At 34.9% G+C, this 9,642-nt stretch overlaps 1 long non-coding RNA gene across 1 annotated transcript; it reads left to right on the forward strand.

The window, feature by feature from the left end:
• Window positions 1-811: 811 nt before the first annotated feature.
• Window positions 812-3,378, forward strand: LOC134241748 (uncharacterized). The gene is made up of 2 exons (XR_009986723.1): window positions 812-921; window positions 3,077-3,378. It is a non-coding gene; the product is annotated as an uncharacterized LOC134241748 (long non-coding RNA).
• Window positions 3,379-9,642: the final 6,264 nt, after the last annotated feature.

Here is a 9,642-nt window from a genome sequence, read left to right on the forward strand (position 1 = left end):
TTTCAAACACTAGTAATTGATAAAAAATATATTGTACTATAATGCATATGAGATGTACGTTTCATGGAATAAAGAACTGAACTGACTGTTGACTGAAGTTTTTGTTTATGTTGTTCTCGACACGATAACCCTTACAGAACTACAACTTGTCTTGAGGTAGACTAAAGTTTTCCATACAAATTGTTTGGCCATCAATTTCACAATGAATTTTCTAGAAATTAGATAATTGCAGCTTAATATTAATAAGAATAAATTTGAAAACAAAGGCATGTCCATCCCGGGGTTTTTTTTTTGGGGGGGGGGGGGGAGTTAAGGGGGGGGGGGGGTGGGATGGGGGGTTCGGGGGGTATTTAAGCAATATATAATAAATCTATTTGTGTCTGTGTGTCGGTTAATATTTATATTACAATTTAAAGTTACGTATCCCCTACTGAGTTTTTTAATTTTGTAATTAAGTGTTCTACTTTGATAACAGTGAAATATTCTATCGGAAATACGATACTTGGATTATAACACCATTTTCTCCCAGAAACCATTGAATTCTTCCATGCAAATAAAAAAGATTGGCGTCATGTTCACAAGTAGCAAACTACGATTTTTCGCAACCTTTATGTTACATTTTACAAACAAATATATGTGAATGCCCCTTACAGTTCGATTGGCATACAATTTCCCTCAAATTAAGTGAAGGCGTATAAAGAAGAAATAATCATGAGCTCCACAACAGTGACACAATCCTTCTTTATTTTATTATATATAACTACTAATAAAAAGCGTGATATATTAATATCCATTGGCACAAGGCAACTGCAACGATCCAAGCATTTACTTCGGCCTAAGTAATGCGGTTAATATTTAATATCCTAACTATTTGTGCAATTTTTGTGCAGCATGCCTTGTCAAACTATGGAGAAAACAACAGTAAGTATAATTAATTTATTAAGGCATGTCACTCGTGAAATTTTTGATGTCAAGGATTTTTTGAGAAGAATATTTTGGATAAGTACTCATATATTATGACTCAAAATCGTAGAGAAATTTGGGGGGAGGGGGTTAGTGTGCACCTTACTTAGCTGCGGTACAAATAAGTTGACCTTTTGCACTTATATTTAACTCTTTTATTAATTACTTTAACCTTTATCATATTTTATCATATGTTACAATGGTTATAACCTTTTTTAAGAAAAGTAGTTTGACTAATATTTATCATTGAACAAATATCGCAAATCAATGCGCGGTAATTATTGTGTGACCTTTTTGCACTAAAAAAGTAACAGATTTGGGACATTAAAAATTCTAAATATGCAATAAAATATTTTCTTGTATCAAAATTTTTCTGATCAATCACAAGTACCGAGTAGTTTAAAATAATGACAGAAGAAGTTGGGGTCAGTGATGTAAATTTTGAAATATTGGTCAAAATATACGATTTCCAGGCAAAAAAACGGTGTAAATTTTATCTCGATTTCTTTAATATATCTTGATTTGTCTGCAATGTTTGTTTAGGGAAGCTGAAAAATATGTTCTTAAAATATAAATTGAGACCCATATTTAATATTCCTAGCGTACCATAACGGAAAATATTCTCCGAGTAAAAGTATGTGAGGCTAAAGTTCCAAGATATTAAATTGAATAAATGTGCAGATTCGCAGAATTCTCTGCTAAGTACACGTTCTCCTCATAAATTTTGCTTTTTTGAGAATTTTGAACAGTATTTTTATTGAATGTTGAACAATTTAAGGCCCTTTCACAATTGGCGCACGAGCAGAAGCGACAAAATATTCGTGCGACCGAATAATTTTGTCTAGGATCGTAAACTGTTGCCAAAATAATCGCATATGAAAAAAGTGTTAATTAATTTAAATGCGTCACGATTTTTTAAAGCGACTGTTGTGCATTAAATCTTGCGATATATCTTGCGTCTATATACGACTGTTGTAGAATGAAAGCGAGTGTTGTAAGATAATGCGATAGGATTGCACGACTGATCATAATCGGACGATTGAACGTGCGACAATACGATTAGACGTGCGGTGCTCGTAATATGCATCCATAGTACGAATGTTCGTGCAAGTCAGAGGGCGGTATATATACCATTGTTTCCGACGCTCTTCAGTTGACATAGTTAAGATGCTTATAATTATACATGGTATATATACCTGTTGCAAAGAATGGCAATTGAACGTGATAAATCAAGCAATGATAGTAAAACGTTGCAAGATTACATGAGACTTGTTGAGCAACAGTCTCATGGTCGCAAAACACACGCAAAGACAGCTGCGATTCATCTTACGATCTTTAAAAATCGTACATCACTCTTACGAGTACATAAAACGTTGTAAGACGTTCGCACTAACTTTCTTGCGTTGAATTGCGACAATTTGGATCGCATTTGGTCGCGTCTGAATAGTGTGCATGTTGACTATTTTGAAGAGAATTGATGCGACCACTAAAACACATGCAATGAATGCGAGACATGGTGCAACGTATGCGAGAGCTCGTGCGAAGCTGAAATTTTCCGATCGCAAAGTGTTGTAAAGTGCTCGTGCGCCAATTGTGAAAGGGCCTTTACATTGTTCCATTTAAACATATCATAAAAACTGAATTATAAATGTTTTTAGTTATAGGATCTGCCGGAATTTTTCTCAAAAGCTGACAAGTGACATACCTTAAGTATAGTTGATATTTTTTTACGATCAACACTGCTTGCCATAAAGATACTTTAAAAAGAAAGAATGAAGGTTTCCTATAATGTCTCTTTCTATTTTGTTCAAATTAATTTTATGTAATTATTTTAGTTACGCGAATTTTTTAAAATCTAGTCTTGGCATTTACAATCTAAAAATAAACCAAGGCAAAGATTTTTTTTATTAGATTAATAAACCTATAGATGAACATAATATTTAATCTTTAAAAAAAGAATATTAATACGAAGAATGGGCTAAATGGTAACTTATCTGTTACACACTTTTACATTCATGAAATTTATTACTTCATTAATCGGGATTTACTTCCTACATAATTTATGTCTCCAATAGTTTTAATTTAATTTATAAGTTTCCGATTTTTCTTACAGGGATAATTCTTTTTAAACCAAAAATATTAAAGGCAATGATCAAGGAATGCTTTTTAAGAGGAGAAGGATACGAAAGAATTGCAATGGTACTGCTGAAAATTTATAAACGCATGAATGAACCAAAATCAGAGGATAACGAATCAAATTGGATGAAAACCATGAGATTTCGACGTTGATAATTTTTCTTCCCGTGAGAAATTTTGCACAGAATGTTTTTTGTTACATTTAATGTAAGTGACAAGTTCTATGTACAAAAGTGTTTAATGCTACAAAAATTAAATTAAATGTTTAATGTCTTTTGATTTCTGTGTGATTTCTTCGAATAATTTTCTAGTCGATCCGAAAATAGTTCGACTTTCATTTAAACAATAAAATGAAACTTTGCTATGACTATACAAAATGGAAATCAATACTCTCTCTCTCTCTCTCTCTCTCTCTCTCTCTCTCTCTCTATCTCTCTCTCTCTCTCTCTCTCTCTCTCTCTGATATATATTGGAGATAACGTACAGTATTTTATTTCAAAAGTTATTAAACATTACAAAATTGGAGCGGAATAAATAAGGACCTGCAAATAGTTGAGATAAGATACCATGGAAGAGCGAGCAACCCCGGCCTACTTGTCACACCCGCCATGTGCTCCTTGTCATGATCGGGAAATAACGTGAAAATCCGTCGAAAATACAGTGTGTATATAATGGCTTGTGACAATTAGTATGAAAAATGTCAGTCAGCATTTGACTTAATGATAAATTGTATTTGCTGACAAAGTCATATTTTATCGATCACAGGACTTAAGAAATGATGACTTTAAAAGAGGCTGCTGATATACGTGTTTCATAAACTTGTTTGTCAATAACTTACCTCGTTTTATAATTGTTCATATGTAGAGTATGCTCTTGTGTATCGAGTCAACTCAGATATAAACCCAGTATGTAGGCGATGAAGGTATATTGCTGCATAGGTAAGGGAAATTGACGATTGAAAAGTTTAAGTTATCTCTTTGTCATAATGCTTGGTTGTTAGATTACCATTAACGTTATTTTCAGGTAAAATATATCTAAATATGAAACAGATGTGTCCGACATGAATGGAAAGAATGGAAATTATCATTGTAAATTGAGCTGTCCCTATATCTTAATATCGAGTTGAGGGCCACAGCAAGTGTTTTCTTTTCACATTTAAGATTTTTGACAAATTGTGCTTCCAGTAAATACAAAAATAGTTTTCATGTTTTTTTAGTATAAAAAGCTTTGACTTTAATTCATTGTGGGGATGGTTATACAATGTAAATGAAATTAAAAAATCATAAGTTTTAATGCTGTTGAATTCGGTATAATTTTGTGATTTTAAATTTTTCAAAAGTTCCTTGGAGTTTTTAAGTATCCACATCTAATTTCCACCGCTTCTCGAATATATTGTTAAACTTACAGTAATTCTGAAAGTTCTCCTTCACTACTGTTAATATCCTAGTGAGGAGTAAAGAAAGAGGCTTCACCTGCAATGAATTAACGCTGGTCCTGCCACTTCAGATGTTCTATCTCCTGGCACTTCCCCAACATGCACCTGTTGTTTACCACCTCTCTCTCTCTCCCGAACCCAAGCAACTGTCTTTTTCAGGTCTTACGCTTTATGGTTTTAAAATAGACACAAAACCGTCTAGTTCTGCAACTGTATGTCTTACTCAGGTTTTATGACAATACGTAGAAGAATATAACGACCAAGGTTTATCAATTCCGTCAATCAGAGGGGTTTCAAAGACACTCTATTACGGCTTGTATTATCCTAATGTAGTCTGTGTACTTTTACAGTTTCAAACTACTTAAATGATCGTACTATTATGATTTTTAGTTTTTAAAAAATGAAAATGGATATGATTAACTACGATTTTACGTATTTACAATATATTTATAAATGTACAAAACTAATGAATGCTTGTCAACCTCTCTAGTTTAACACGTAGTCTTCCATTCACTATGGTTTTCTCTTGCGTCTTACAGGGGTGTTATCTCCATCGGAATGATAATTAAATTCTTCTACATCTGTCTCATCACCTAGAGGTTCGGGTTCTTCCTCTTGTGCCGTCCCCTTATCATCAGGCGTCTCACCTTGCTAAATTTTAGGATACCTTCGATGCATCCTGCCAACACTGCATGACTTGCGGCTTTCCCGCAGTCAACTTTATAGGTCAGATCTGTCATCTTTGAAAGCACGTTGTAAGGACTACGCCATTAATTGATAAATTTTGGCGAATAGCCTGCTTTTCGAATAGTAAAAAAACACATAGACTTTGCAGCCTGGATAAAAGTTCTGAAATAACACCTTTTGGTCGTGATATTTCTTCTGCCTTCCCATTGCCGTTGTTATGTTCTCTCTGATATGTTTTTTGCGCTTTCCATAGTTTCTTTTAATTCTCAGGCGCACTTATCTTTGGGCCTGAGAAGTGCTGTACTGATCTGGAGATTTCAAACATGATGTCAAGCGGTGTTGACAATTCTCTTCCCAGCAGCAGGTAATTGGGAGTGGGAGTGAGCGGAAGCCTTGTAAGCCATCATTACAAATGGTAAGTGTTCACCCCATCAGAATGATGGTCGTTCACGTAAACGCTTAACATTGTAACGCATGTCTTGTAAAAACGCTCTGCCATTTCATCACTTTGAGGATGGTACGGACTGGTACGAGCTTTTTTATCTAAAGAACCTGGCACATCTTTCAAAAGAGTGCACTCTCATTTTGTCATCCCCGGTCAGACTGAATAACTGATGACACACCATATCTGGCAATCACTTCTTCAACAATAAGATTTGCCACTGTCTAAACTTCCATGTTCGGCATTGGGAAAGACTCGGTCTATTTCGGTAAATAGTGTCCGAGACAACAAAAAAAAAATATTATTTGCCATTCTCAGTCATTGGTTGTACTACCAGAATGTCGGTGGTGATCCTGTCCATGGGTAAACCACTTTCAACAAACCCCATAGGTGATCTTTGCTTCATTTGGGGACCCTTTCTCTTACAATATTTCTCACAACCTGCTTTGTACATTCTTGTATCTGCTTGCAAACCAGGTCATTAGAACTTTTGCCTTATTCGAGCCAATGTCGTACTCACGCCAAGAAGTGTAACTCTTCTCACATCATGACAGAACTCGAAATTTGACCGTCGTTGGATAATTGGTGCAATAGCCTGCAAGCATATGATCTTCCCTTCTACCTCTACAAATCTTCTATATAGATTATTCTTTTCAATACAGAGATTAATCCTCTTTGACCATAACGAACGTAACACATAGCCTTGGCCACCGACAACACTGTACTCAGGTCTCGTATCTTCTTGACTGAATGTTTGGCAATGGATAAATCATTGTCTTGCATTTTTACATTGACAGAACTGAATTGTTATCATCTTCCTTTAGTCCACCGGCTTAGGCTATGACTCTTACTTCGTCTTGCTTGTTATTCTCAAAATGTTTCTTCCAGTTTGAATCAAAGCAACACTGGCGACATGGCAAACGGCTCAATGCATCCACATTGCTGTGTTGTGTACCTGGTAGGTGTTGTATCTTGAAGCTCTGTATACTGAAGATTTCTAGCCAACGTGCATACTGTCCTTTTGGATTCATGAAAAGCCACTTAAAGGAGATATGGCGTGTATGAACATAAACATTTTACCATAAAGGTAATGCTTAAAGTGCTGGGCAAAGTGGACAACTGCGAGCAATTCCATTCGTGTTACACAGTACATGCGCTCACATTTTTTTCAGAATCCGACTTACATCAGCCACAACCCTTTTTTCAACATCAAGCTTTTGTGATAGTATGCGCTTAGACACATTGCTCAGTATCTAAAATGAAGAGATGGGGGAAGTCTGGATGCCTAAATATTGGAGTATTGGTCAACTAATATCTAAACGTTCAAATGCCTCTTGGCATTTATTAGACCAGACAAAGGCGTGACCTTTCTCTGTCAACGTGTATAGGCATTTTGCACTGCATTAGAATTTGTTGTTGAACCTCATGTAATAGCTGCATTGTCCTAGAAATGAGCGTAACTAAGTGGCATTTGTAGGCACTGGTCACTGTTTTACTGCAGCTATTTTGCCTGGGTCACTCGCTGTACCTTCCGCTGACACTACATGCATACAGCATTTCTTGGCTTTGAGTTTAAGGTGTGCATTTTGCAGTGTGTCTAATGCCTTTCTATGATTTCCCAACATTTCCTCAAATGTAAGGCCCGCCACGATCACGTCATCCAGGTAAACTTGACATATCTATCCCAGTAAAGGCCTGCCAGGACACTTTCCATTCTCCATGACTCGTCTATTCTGGGAAGAGGATATGGAAACAGTTAGGGTCTTGGCTGCGACGAAACGCATGTTGCCCCCAAACCCAGTCAAAACATATATAACAAGGAGACAATGTATCTAAAAGAAATATGGCAGAATATGGCTGTAGTTGACTTGAAACAAGTAGATGAAAATGTTGCATTTTTTAAGAATTCCTGTCTCTGCTTTATTCGAAAGTTTATACAAGGCTTTAATCTGCAGCTCTCTGATTCATCTGTTCGAATTGTCTCAAACAGAGAGCTTCCTAATAATACAAGAAGCACAGAAATAACTGACTCTTCTGCAGCTTCTGCAGCTTAATTCAGCGTTAAAGGTAAAACTGAAAACTAGTCAAATGTTATATGCAAAATTATTGAAATTCAAATTTTATAGCATATTTAAATGATACAATGTAAATTGTTCAACATTTAATGAAAAAAAAACTGCTCAGAAATTCATTTAAGAGGGACTACTTCTTGTGGCGGAAGGATATTTATCAGAAAATTCTGCAAATTTTCAGATAGATAAATTTGATATCTTGGAACTTTAGCCTCATATATATTGAAAGGAAAAAGAAACCCATGAGAACATAATATGCGGAAAAACCCAGATTTGTCAGCAAATACAGTTTATCATTGAGTCAAATGCTACTGACGTTCTTCTACCCAATTGTTAGTCCAATATTTATACACTGAATGATTTTTTCCGTTATTTCCTGATAATGTGACCGGTCGGCAGGGGATGCTCACTCCTCCATGGCAATTCTGATGTCCGTGTTTGCTCTGCTATAATTTTGTATTGTTTTATGGACTTTGAGATTGAATTCGTTATCTCCATATCCTTATGTGTGTTTTTGTTACTTTGCACTAACATTGCTGGTCAAAACTACTCAACAATGAAATGTATGGCGTCACTTAGGAAAAGTGTTAAAAAGCCAAAAACACATGTACATTGTTGACAATTTTGTGATCACATTTTGTAGTGGCAAACGATGCATTAGAGTTAAAGACATCGTTTTTGCATATTTGCAGTCAGTATAAATTTCTTGCAATCATGGTATGGCTGAAGGAAGTTACACTGGATCTAGTAATAGAATTGCATAAATGAATAAAAAGGCAACAACATGTTGCTGCGCAGGTTGTTTTTCACTTTTCAACAAAAAAGATTTTTTTTGGTTGTCACAGAGTAACTTAATTAAAAGGTGTCCAACCAACAATGATAATGACGTTGGCGCGTAACAACGTCACATCAAGATTCATCACGCCACCTCGGTTATCGTCAAGGCAATATCACTGAAACCGATATTTATACAACAGACAATCCTACTCATATTTTTTACCCTAAAATTGCTCTAATTTGTTCCGCAAGCTTGGCAACTTTACGTGGATTTTACTCTCACACGTGCACGTACGCGTCGTATGCGTAATGTTATATCATATTCACAATGGGGAAATGTAGTCAGTGTTTGCCGACTCTTTCTTACAAACACTCACATGTACCAAACCAGCTGGATTCTGTAAATTATATCCTAAATAAAAAATTCGTAGGATTCCTTGAGCGGGGGAGGGGATTTGTTGGCTTTGAAATGTTACAGCTACTCTGAACCATTAAGACTAAAGTTGGAAGGGTTGAACAATAATCCTTTGAGAAAGATAAATGTTCTGGTGAACTCAATGCACAGGAAATTCAAGGATGTTACTGATGTACAAGGGAGATAATGAGAATTTTTATTTTAATTTTGGGGGGTATCGACATATCAACTTCAATAACTCATAAATTATCAGTCAAAGTCACACAAGATTTTGGTAACTTGTTGATTAAAGATGCATTAAAATGTTTGATAACAATACTGGAAAACATATTCGAAATAATAGTTTTAATTTAATTGAAAAGTTTATTATGCGTTTCTTTTTTTTTCTTTCAGTAAATACTTTTACCTCAAAGAATATTTTTCGTTATAATATGCTGGGATATTTTTTTTTTTTTTTTTTTTACATATTGAAGTATCTTTTTTAATTCATAGAATTTATTTTTAGCTTTCACATTTACAGACTATGTACAATATATTTGTTTACATTCAATACATACTTTCAATTATTCTCCCATGTAATTTATATTATATACATGTACTTAATATAATTTCTCTTTGGTAAATTCTAAATACAAGTTCATTTCATAAAGCTGCAAAAATATATGACATTCATGTATATTATGAATCTTCATTGTGAAAGCTTTATATACAAAGA

The sequence above is a fragment of the Saccostrea cucullata genome, unplaced genomic scaffold, assembly GCF_032062105.1.
Source record: "Saccostrea cucullata isolate Sc308-1 unplaced genomic scaffold, CSIRO_AGI_Scuc_v1 ctg9, whole genome shotgun sequence".
NCBI lineage: Eukaryota > Metazoa > Mollusca > Bivalvia > Ostreida > Ostreidae > Saccostrea > Saccostrea cuccullata.